The 10,891-nt window shown below is 34.0% G+C and overlaps 1 long non-coding RNA gene across 1 annotated transcript; it reads left to right on the forward strand.

The window, feature by feature from the left end:
- The first annotated feature begins 5,831 nt into the window (after nucleotides 1-5,831).
- Nucleotides 5,832-10,412, forward strand: LOC143051724 (uncharacterized). Its single transcript, XR_012970882.1, has 2 exons — nucleotides 5,832-6,035; nucleotides 10,138-10,412. It is a non-coding gene; the product is annotated as an uncharacterized LOC143051724 (long non-coding RNA).
- Nucleotides 10,413-10,891: the final 479 nt, after the last annotated feature.

The raw sequence follows: 10,891 nt of genomic DNA on the forward strand, positions 1-10,891 counted from the left end.
ACCATTTCACTCTATTCTTTATCCTTTGATCTCTATTATATTTGTCCTAAACATGCGTGAAATATTTGCCACTGGTCAACCATAAAACAATCAACATATTTTTTATATTTTACTCGATATTTTATGTCCTGATAAATGGTGACTCATGCATATGTGGTAATTAAAAAAATTAACTTATTCATATAAGTGGGTCTCATTGGGGTCTAAGTGTGACGCGGGATTGCTAATTTTTTGTAAGCGTGACACGTGAAAGTCAAATTATTGTGTCGTGAAAACGGGAAATGAGGTCTAGCGGGACCCGGCCGGAAATGACAAAAAAATGAGAATTGCTTACGTATATATAGTGTAAGCGTGATACGGGAATCTGACAAAACAATAAGCGGGATCCGGGATCGGAACCCCCAATGAGTCCCCCATATAAGTGGCTGTGGATTAACATCTAAGAATTGAACTATAGTTAAATTCATATTTATGATTTATGTCAACATTATTGTAACAATTATAAAAATCATTGTAATAAATTATGTTCTTCAAGGGCCCTTAAATTGAATAAAAATATCTTATAATAATTTACTGTATGTTTGGACTTTGAGATAGATGCCATTAGTCTCATGTATGTTTGGACTTTGAGATAGATGCCATTAGTCCCATGTATGTTTGGACTTTGAGATAGATGCCATTTGTCCCATGTATGTTTGGACTTTGAGATAGATGCCATTAGTCCCATGTATGTTTGGACTTTGAGATAGATGCCATTAGTCCCAGATCATGTAATAAAATAGGTCTTGTAAAAATACAATTATTGCATTTTGAGAATGATTATATAAAATTGAGAAAGGAAATGGGGAATGTGTCAAAGCGACAACAATCCGACCATAGAGCAGACAACAGCCGAAGGCCACCAATGGGTCTTCAATGTAGCGAGAAACTCCCGCACCCGTAGGCGTCCTTCACAGCTGGCCCCTTAAAAATTATGTATACTAGTACAGTGATAATGGACGTCATACTAAACTCCGAATCATACACAAGAAACTAAAATTAAAAATCATACAAGACTAACAAAGGCCAGAGCCAGAGGTTCCTGACTTGGGACAGGCGCAAAATTGCATATATGTAATATATTTTACAACTCCAGGCAACAACTTTGTAAATCGTGGCCACCACTTTGTAAATCGTGGCCACGAATAAGTAAATCGTGGCAACGAATAAGTAAATCGTGGCAACGAATAAGTAAATCGTGGTAATTCGTGGCCACGAATTAGTAAAAATAGAGACTAATGGGCCAATATAATACAGAAAAAGGGCAAAATATTAAAGAAAAATAGATGAAAAAATAGGTAAATAAGCCCAAAGAAAAGCTATTAATGGGCGAAACATTTAAAGGATGTAGAAATGAATAATCTTCCCCCTAACCTAGACCCTCATATACATGAACTAAAAAAATGGACAATGTAAATGGTCCGTGTCAATTCGTTGCTCTTAAATTTAAAAAAAAGGTGAAGTTTGTTTAAAAGAAATAACTTTATTATTTTAGTATTTCAATTTTCTCTTGAGCAGTACTCAGATTAAAATGACCCCGCTCAAACATGTCCTTATCGTTGATTTTTCTCTGTTCTTTCATTTTGCCTGACTGAGTCACTAAGGGAGCTACCATTTGATTTTTATGGGGGGGGGGGGGGCTAGGATGAAAAATTTTGTCCTGCATTTTTTTTTAGTTGTAATCTCTGTCCTGCCTTTTTATTTTTCACTCTATTTGGTCCTGCCTTTTTTTTATTAGTTTACCCTGACTTTTTTTTACCTAAATTGTCATCCTGACTTTTTTTTTTTTGCAATTGTCTCATCCTGCCTTTTTTTTACTCAAAACTCCTGTCCTGCCTATTTTTTTTTCAAATTTCATCCTAGCCCCCCCCCCATAAAAATCAAATGGTAGCTCCCTAATTTCAGTCTGTATACTCAATATCCTCTCGTTCGCATAAGGAAAAGAAGTGAATAATACCAGAGGAACAGTCAAAGTTCCAAAATAAACTGACAATGCAGTGGCGGATCCAGGAGGAGGGTCCGGGGGTTGGAACCCCCCATTTTTTTTGGACGATCAATGCATTTTAATGGGGACATGTAGTTGGAACCCCCCTTTGTCCTAGGTTAGGAACCCCCCCCCCCCCCCTTTTAAAATGACTGGATCTGCCCCTGCAATGCCAAGAAGTTGTTCGTCCCATTTCGCCTTGTTTTCAGAAAATGTGAACCGGATATATTAGAATCAGCAATAAAAATCATGAAGAAATATGTTTAGTATCATTGTAAATGTAATTACCGTGCATATGGTCATAAATCAATCATATACACCTACACCTATATGTCAGTATAATGATTTTACTGTGATTTATATCGGGAACCAGTCCTATATTTCCGATCATATATTGGTAAAATGTATATATGGGTTAATCTACCATCAATACACTAGATAATGAATTAAGATAATTCGATTGGTTGTACGATGTCACGTGAGTACGGTTTATATTGAATACACGGTATGTCCATGACAATACCCGATATAAGACGGCCTCTGTTTAATATAGTTAAAATAAAATAGTTCGTAGAACCGCCGCTAAGTGGTGGGTCCAAAAATAGGGGGTCCAGTGTTTAGAAAAACCCTTTTTTGACGATCAATGCTTATCAATGGGGACCTATGGTTGGAACCTCCTGTTTAGAAAGTTTGGATCCGACTCTACGATGAATGTGAATATAACACATTGAGATGGATTTTTAAACCTTTCAATATAAATTGGTCAAGTTATGTGAAGTTAAGCTCAAGCGAGACAAATCAGCACTATCGTGCAAGAAAGCTCTTCAATGTTATACTGACTGTACACACACACACCGATGTCAAAATTGCTTTACATCCACTTGTCCACACTAAAAATGATCACGAGATATAATTTATCAATTAGAACGAATGCCCGAAATTGTCAGTCAAACGTTTGTCTTCATAATGAGTTCCTGAAATCTAGAATATAATGTATCTATAAAAAAGGGGATGTGGTATGATTGCCAATGAGACAACTCTCCACAAAGGCAGATGCACAAAGGACAAACATGACACAGAAATTAACAACTATAGGTCACCGTACGGCCTTCAACAATGAGCAAAGTCCATACCGCTTAGTCAGCTGTCTATTTAGAATAATCACGACAATTATTCTATATAAATAGGTATTTTACATTATGAATTATTAAATGCCTAAAAGAGAGTTCAGGGTCACACTTCTTGTATTAAGTTCAAACATACTTATTGTCTCGTTTAAATTGATTTACATTTATCACTTTGGTGTCTTTCATAATTGACTATTGCTCATTGTTGAAGGCTGTACATAGACCTATAGTAATTAATTAACTTCTACGTCATTTGGTCTTTGGTGGAGAGTTTACTCACTGGCAATTATCATTATACCACATCTCTTATTTTTCATATTTATTGCAATAATAAAAAAAATACCATGTTGAGTAAAATGACCTAATCCAAACTTCAATTATTGCATCTTCATAGATGATTAATCAAATACTAGATGTTTATACATTTCTTAAACTATCGAATGAAAAAAATAAAACGACGGTCTAAAGCACAAAATCCGATTATGGCATTTCTATATATCTAATTATATTCTCTGTTCAACCGCTTCTATAAACACTAATTAATAAATTTGGTGTATTTACTGTCTTCTGATTGGCTAAAAGAATTGGCTTTATTTTCAATGTTATCAATTTTTATGGAGACACGCCCACTCTAACGTTGTGTATTCATACGCAAACATCTGTGTACGTTGTTATTGGTATTAATATATATCTTTGAGCATTATTTTTGATAGAAATTTATTCATAATGAATGGCAATAATTTATTTTGAGTTTATTGAACCATAAAATTAATTTTTAACTGTTCACATTTCGCGGATTATTCAATGTGAAGAGTCAAAAATTAATTTTATGGTTCAATAAATTCAAAATAAATAAAAGCCATTCATTAAATAAAAACACAAACTTGACCATGTATACTCGATACAAACATTTGTTCCGGCTAAATGAAACTATTTTTTTTAATAACAGATAGAAACAAGATTTGTTTGGGGAAACATAACGTCGATTTTAAATCCCCCCTCCAAATTTGTTTCGCTATTATATCTATCAATTCCACATATATATGTGTTATTGTAATTCTTTAGAGCATACGTCATAGGCACATACCTTTATATTCATGAATGCAATTGTTGCACATGTAACATGTAATAAATTATTCAATATTAGTTGTTACGCGGTCAACAAGCAAGAAATTGACATTTGTCCGAATTAAGCCATTATTATACGTCGTAAAAAAATAGTAAAGGGAATTTGTCCGAATTATACAATAATTATGTCGTCAAAAAAATGGAAATGGACATTTGTTCGAATTATCCAATAATTACCACAAGATAAATTACACAATGATAATAACATATAATAATAATGAGAGTAGATTCGCGTGTCATTACACATTTACATGCGTTAACATTATTATGATTTTTTGGCCATATCTCTTACATAAGGCCGTATGTATTTGTTTGTTTGTTTCGCGTACCTGATAATCACAAGGGACGACATCAAAAGTTCAATGTAGGATAAAAAAAAAAAAACTCAATGTACATTGTTTTTTCACTGGCCCCCTCTTGACTGAATTTGGGAAAAATTGATTGACCAATATGGATTTATGTAAAATCGATGTCAAATAAACAAAACTTGAAGCAATGTTTACCCCATCCTTCACCCCACCTCAAACTATTTGGATAAAGTTTTTTATATCCTACATTGATCTGCTTATCTGTTCTTTTGTTTTTATATAAATCATATTAATTATAATGTTTAATTTGATAAAAATTTGAATGGTTTTACACTAGTAATTTTGGGGCCCTTTATAGCTTTTGTTCGGTGTGAGCCAAGGCTCCGTGTTGAAGGTCGTAAATTGACCTATAATGGTTTACTTTTATTAATTGTTATGTGAATGGAGAGTTGTCTCGTTGGCACTCACATCACATCTTCCTATATCTATGTTTATTTGGCTTTTTTACTATGATGTATTTGTTTGTAATTGATATACCTTAATAAGGGCCCTTTGATTAGGGAAAAACATATATTTGATTTGATTTGAAGTATCTCAATGCTCAACTTTGTACTTTGGCCTTATTTTGCTCTTTGGCCTTTTGACTCTTTTTAATTCAAGCTTCATTGACTTTTTGAAGACAAAACGTGCGTCTGGAGTACAAAGAAAAATGTATAAAAAATGCCGAATTCTAAGGCAAATTCGGAAAGGGAAAGATAATAAAAACTGGAAAAAATCAAACTTTATCGAAAAATAATTTTCATATTCTAAATCAAAAGCCTGTTATCTAAAAGTGAGAATATAATAATGATTTGGGAAGGGTCATTTAATGTTAGTTTAAATACAGCTCAGAACTTCTTTTGCAAAAGTAGCAAAAGATATTGGACACAAGTTATAACAACATGTTCCCTTAAAAATCCCATTTTGCCCTTTTTAAAAGATTATCTGAAACACTTTTGTATTTGTCTTTATGCCATAAAAAAGCCTGTATGAAGCAAACGAACGCATGTAACTAAGAAAACACAAGTTTGCCTAATAGTTTGCCTTTAATGACAATTAAATATGATGGACAGTTTTTTTTTGACAACTAAGAAAAACACCACTTTGGCCTAATAGTCCTAAATGACTATTAAATATGATGGACGTTTTTTGTCGATATGCTACTCAAAAGCTGTCAATAAAGACCGTTATGGTCTATGACTTAGTTGACAGTTATTGTATATGGTATTCTGTTCTTTCTATTGTAGCCGTTGAAACCGACGGAGGTGAAAACTCTTTGAACTAAGTTTAGAACCGTACCGGTTTCAAATTCGGATTGCAAATATGAAAAGACAACAGCATCCCATCTTCAAATTTTTATTGTTAGTATTATTTGGAATACATTGTAGAGCTGCACATTTAAATATGTTGGTGAGTATATTTTTTTCCATGTTATCATAGCAGCAATTTAACATAGATGCGCATTCAAATTATTTATCATATTTAATTAATTTTTTGAATTGTACAAGTGTGGACACAGATCAGTGTATCTCACCTGGTATTTTTTTAAATCCATTTCTTTGTGTTTCACATAGGATTCTGTGTTATTATTTTTTAAATGGTAACATCGTATACTAACAGGTAAAACCCACCATGCAAGTTGGTTCCAAGACAATTAAGCTTTTCTTTTGTGGTTCTTTTTTGGGTCATTTGACTCTTCAAGTATTTGAATTATTTTGCGATAATTTTAACTTTTGCAAACTTAAATTTCATATCTCCTTATGCGTAGTCTGGATTTAAAGGAGTTATTTCCAGTCTAATAAACTTTGCTCCATTCATATATATGAAGAACATTTTGTCAATATGATTTGTATAGTCAGAATTTGTTTTTAATTTATGATAGTAAAATACTTTTTGAATTTATGCTAGCAAAATTTGTTTTTAATTTATGATGGTAAAACACTTTTTTTATGCCCCAACTACGATAGTAGAGGGGCATTATGTTTTCTGGTCTGTGCCTCCGTCCGTCTGTTCGTTCGTTCCGTTCGTCCCGCTTCAGGTTAAAGTTTTTGGTCAAGGTAGTTTTTGATGAAGTTGAAGTCCAATCAACTTCAAACTTAGTATACATGTTCCCTATGATATGATCTTTCTAATTTTAATGCCAAATTAGAGTTTTTACCCCAATTTCACGGTCCACCAAACATAGAAATGATAGTATGAGTGGGGCATCGGTGTACTATGGACATATTCTTGTTTATATAGTTTAAACATATTTATTTATAGTGGATTGGGAAACAAGTTTTGCAACTTATATTAATCCCTTTCCACTTTGCGGGAGCGAGTGCTGCCTTATAGGCGGCATTAGCCTACTCTTTTTCGAAAACTACAAGGGTGTCTTTAACGTGCAAGAGATATGGCTCTCTCTTAACACGGGTCAGCCATTTATCGTCCCCTTCCGACGGACTATCATCGTTTCCTCAAGACCATACTCGCAGATGGTGTCAAGGGAGAGCCGAAAATTGAGTTCCTGAAATTTTCATCTCGAACGGGAATCGAACTGGAACCTTTGTGTTAGTAGTCCGACGCACTAACCACTACACCACGGCTCTCATCTTGTTTATATATGGTATAGTAGTCAGAAGATTTTGCTACTTTACAATATAAAAGAAAACTTTGCTCTTTACTATTTAGCAGATTATTTTGCCAATTTACTATATACAGAACACTGTGTTGCATTAATGCGTAGAAGAACACTTTGCTACTTTCAGATATAGAAAAAAGACTGTACTCCTTTTTTTAAATTTTGGTACTTTAGTATACAGAAATGTATTTTGCTACTGTATATATATATACGAGTTGTATATACATTATGTACACAGCCATGTATCACCATCATTGATGGCGATCCGATGGATACATCTGTTGTAGAGTTGTCACTGACTCAGGCGTACTTATAAATATAATTATTTTCTGTGACTGTATATTACATTAATTTGTAGGATCCTTTACTATAGATAATTTAGCTGATCTGTAACAGTAACATCTTTATGCCTTATATATCATGTACTGTAGTACGCCGCTAGATTAAAACTGACGAGGAAAGGTAACACACGGCCAGCGAAAGCTCTTTTTTTGAGAGCCCAGGTGGTCGTGTGGTCTAGCGGGACGGCTGCGGTGCAGGCGATTTGGTGTCACGATATCACAGTAGCATGGGTTCGAATCCCGGCGAGGGAAGAACCAAAAATTTGCGAAAGCAAATTTACAGATCTAACATTGTTGGGTTGATGTTTAGACGAGTTGTATATACATTATGTACACAGCCATGTATCACCATCACTGATTGTGGACACAGATCAGTTTAATTTATATTACATTTTAGCACTAACGTGATCTCGATCTTTTATAATTATTTGGTTCAAACTTTTTTGTCAGCTGAAAAACCAATAGAAACACAACAAAAGTTAATGCCACCAAAATCATCTTGTCCGGTCGAGTTCATCTGACACAATATTCAAGTTAATTACAATTTCAAATTAAGTTGTCATTTTCTTTTTCCTAACTTGTCATTCATTTTCTCTTCTTTCTGTATTGGATTTCTCCTAAAAGGAGCACTCATTCAGTCATAAACGAACTAATTTTCAATCCGCAGTTCAAACGTACATGTTGAATTTATTATGCATACAACTATATAGTTCAACCGTGGTTAGAGCAAGTGTCATAATTATGGCAATAAAAAATATGATTGAATGATGCGATTTTGTCGCTGGTCTGTCAAAATATTGTCACTTAACAGCGATGATCTCACACTGGCCGGTCATAAACTATCTCACAGGTGTCACGTAGCTTGTAAAACACATTGACATGTTTTAGTGGTTTATTCGATGTATGTTGTAAATTGTATAAAATCGGAAACACACTTCCGTGCAAGATTGATAGCTTCGCATTGATGACCAATCTCCCATGCAGAGTTATCGGTCCTTTCTCTCTCTCATGGGAGATTGATTGATGACCAGATAATTACAATTTGTCGCACGGTCTGTTTTATCGCATACCAATAAATTAACATTTATAATGTTTACCTAGAAATTTCGTTTCCTGTCATCCTGACATTCATGCTAAGGATTCCATTAAAGTCTATGATTCACAGGGACTTGTTTCTATCCATGGGAAGATCCACTATTAAAGTATATTTAGGAGTATAGAGTATCTCGTTTTTATACAGATAAGACCGTTGAGTTTTCTGTTTAGATGGTTTTACACTAGTAATTTTGGGGCCCTTTAAAGCTTGATGTTAGGTGTGAACCACTGTTGAAGACCGTACTTTGACCTATATTATGGTTTACATTTACAAATTGTTAAGTGGGTGGATAGTTGTTTCATTGGCTCTCATACTACATCTTCTTATATCTACTTCCCATATATAGAAACGAGTGCATGTGCAATTTTGTATGGTACTCAAGTACATACGGAGGCATATTCATACATAAAAAATGAGATGTGCATCTATAGACAACATTTCACTTGCATTTTTACTTTTCAACTAATTTGCAACCCATCTTAATGTGGCACTGCCATCCATTGGACTATGCAATTTAAATTTAAACAATGGGTCAAATTTATTTTTGTTCTACTATACGTGGTCCAATATTTATGATATTTGTAAGATTTGACTAAATTAACTTTGTGCTAACAAGGATGATCACTCTTGGTTATGATACACAAAATTCCAGGTAATAAGAGCACACAAAGTGGTACTCAGAATAGAATCAAATTATAGCTCCTGATTGGTTGATACATGGTTGAAATTAGTTCAGCCCTGTATCATCCAATCAGGAGTCGCACTATATTCTATTCTGATTTTCATTTAGTTATTCTAATCGAATTACGGTTTTGAAAAATACAAATGTTGAAATTAATATTTTACAAATAGAAGAACAAAATATTCATTTAAAAGACTTTTTCGTCCGTCCACATTTTAATCATTTTATGCCAACTTTTGTTGCATGGCCATATATAAATTATTGGCTGTAAACACCGTATAATGTATTTTGATGCGACTGTCATACAGGTGAGAGGTTTATCGCTATAAAATCAGGTTCAATCCACCATTTTCTACATTTATAAACCCCTGTATCAAGTCAGGAATATGACAGTTGTTGTCTATTCATTTGATGTGTTTTATATTTGGTTTTGTTGTTATATTTGTTATTCTCGTGGGATTTTGTCTGTTGCTTGGTCCGTTTCTGTGTGTGTTACATTGTAGTGTTGTGTCGTTGTTCTCCTCTTATATTTAATGCGTTTCTCTCAGTTTTAGTTTGTTACCCCGATTTTGTTTTTTGTCCATGGATTTATGAGTTTGAACATCGGTATACTACTGTTGCCTTTATTTATGATTTGATTTTGTCATTTGATTAGGGACTTTCCGTTTTGAATTTTCTTCGGAGTTCATTACTTTTGTGATTTTACCTTTTATACTTAAAAATGTGTTATTTATTCTATAATATATTAAATCAAACAACCATATATTTTGTAGAATACAAGAAAAGGATATTATCCAAGGCAAGGAGAGATGGGAAGAGTGGTATCATCTTCACCAATGATCAATCGGAGACCAAGAAAAGTCATGTCTAAAACATTTCAATCAATCATCAATAGCAATCGCAATCAGCCATCAAATAATAACCAACCAAAAATTAACTTTCCAAACTCTATTCCATTAACAACCAAAAGCGGAAATCCTACTCAATATAATCAATACAATAACGTCTTTGCACCTCGTATACCTTCCCGGAATATTGGAGGTGTTCCGAGAATTGGAGGTGTACCAAAACACGGAGGTGTACCAAATCACGCTAGTGTGCCAACAATTGGAGGTGTACCACAAATAGGAGGTATACCTAATTTAAACAATTTAAACAGTGCAAATATTCGAGCGCATCTTATCCAATTGATAACCAATATGAGCCCAGAACAATTGAGCTTAAATGCACAAAGTCTTGGAAATGTTAATACTGCTCAACTTGTGAATAAACATACAAGACAAACTCCTGCATCGCCTCAGACTGTCAAGAACACCATTAATGTTAAGGTAGTGAGGAAAAAGACCGTTAGAAAGGTCCCACTACCAAGCATGATAAATCCAAATGTAAATCGAATGCACCATCCGGAAGTTAAAACAATCAGAAAAAGGCCCATTATTACCATGGTTCCAAAACGGAATAGAATGCCTTTAGTACTCAAATCGATCGCTGATAGAAAACGACTTACAATGAGTGAACGACTGAAGT

The sequence above is a fragment of the Mytilus galloprovincialis genome, chromosome 11 (assembly GCF_965363235.1).
Source record: "Mytilus galloprovincialis chromosome 11, xbMytGall1.hap1.1, whole genome shotgun sequence".
Classification (NCBI taxonomy): domain Eukaryota; kingdom Metazoa; phylum Mollusca; class Bivalvia; order Mytilida; family Mytilidae; genus Mytilus; species Mytilus galloprovincialis.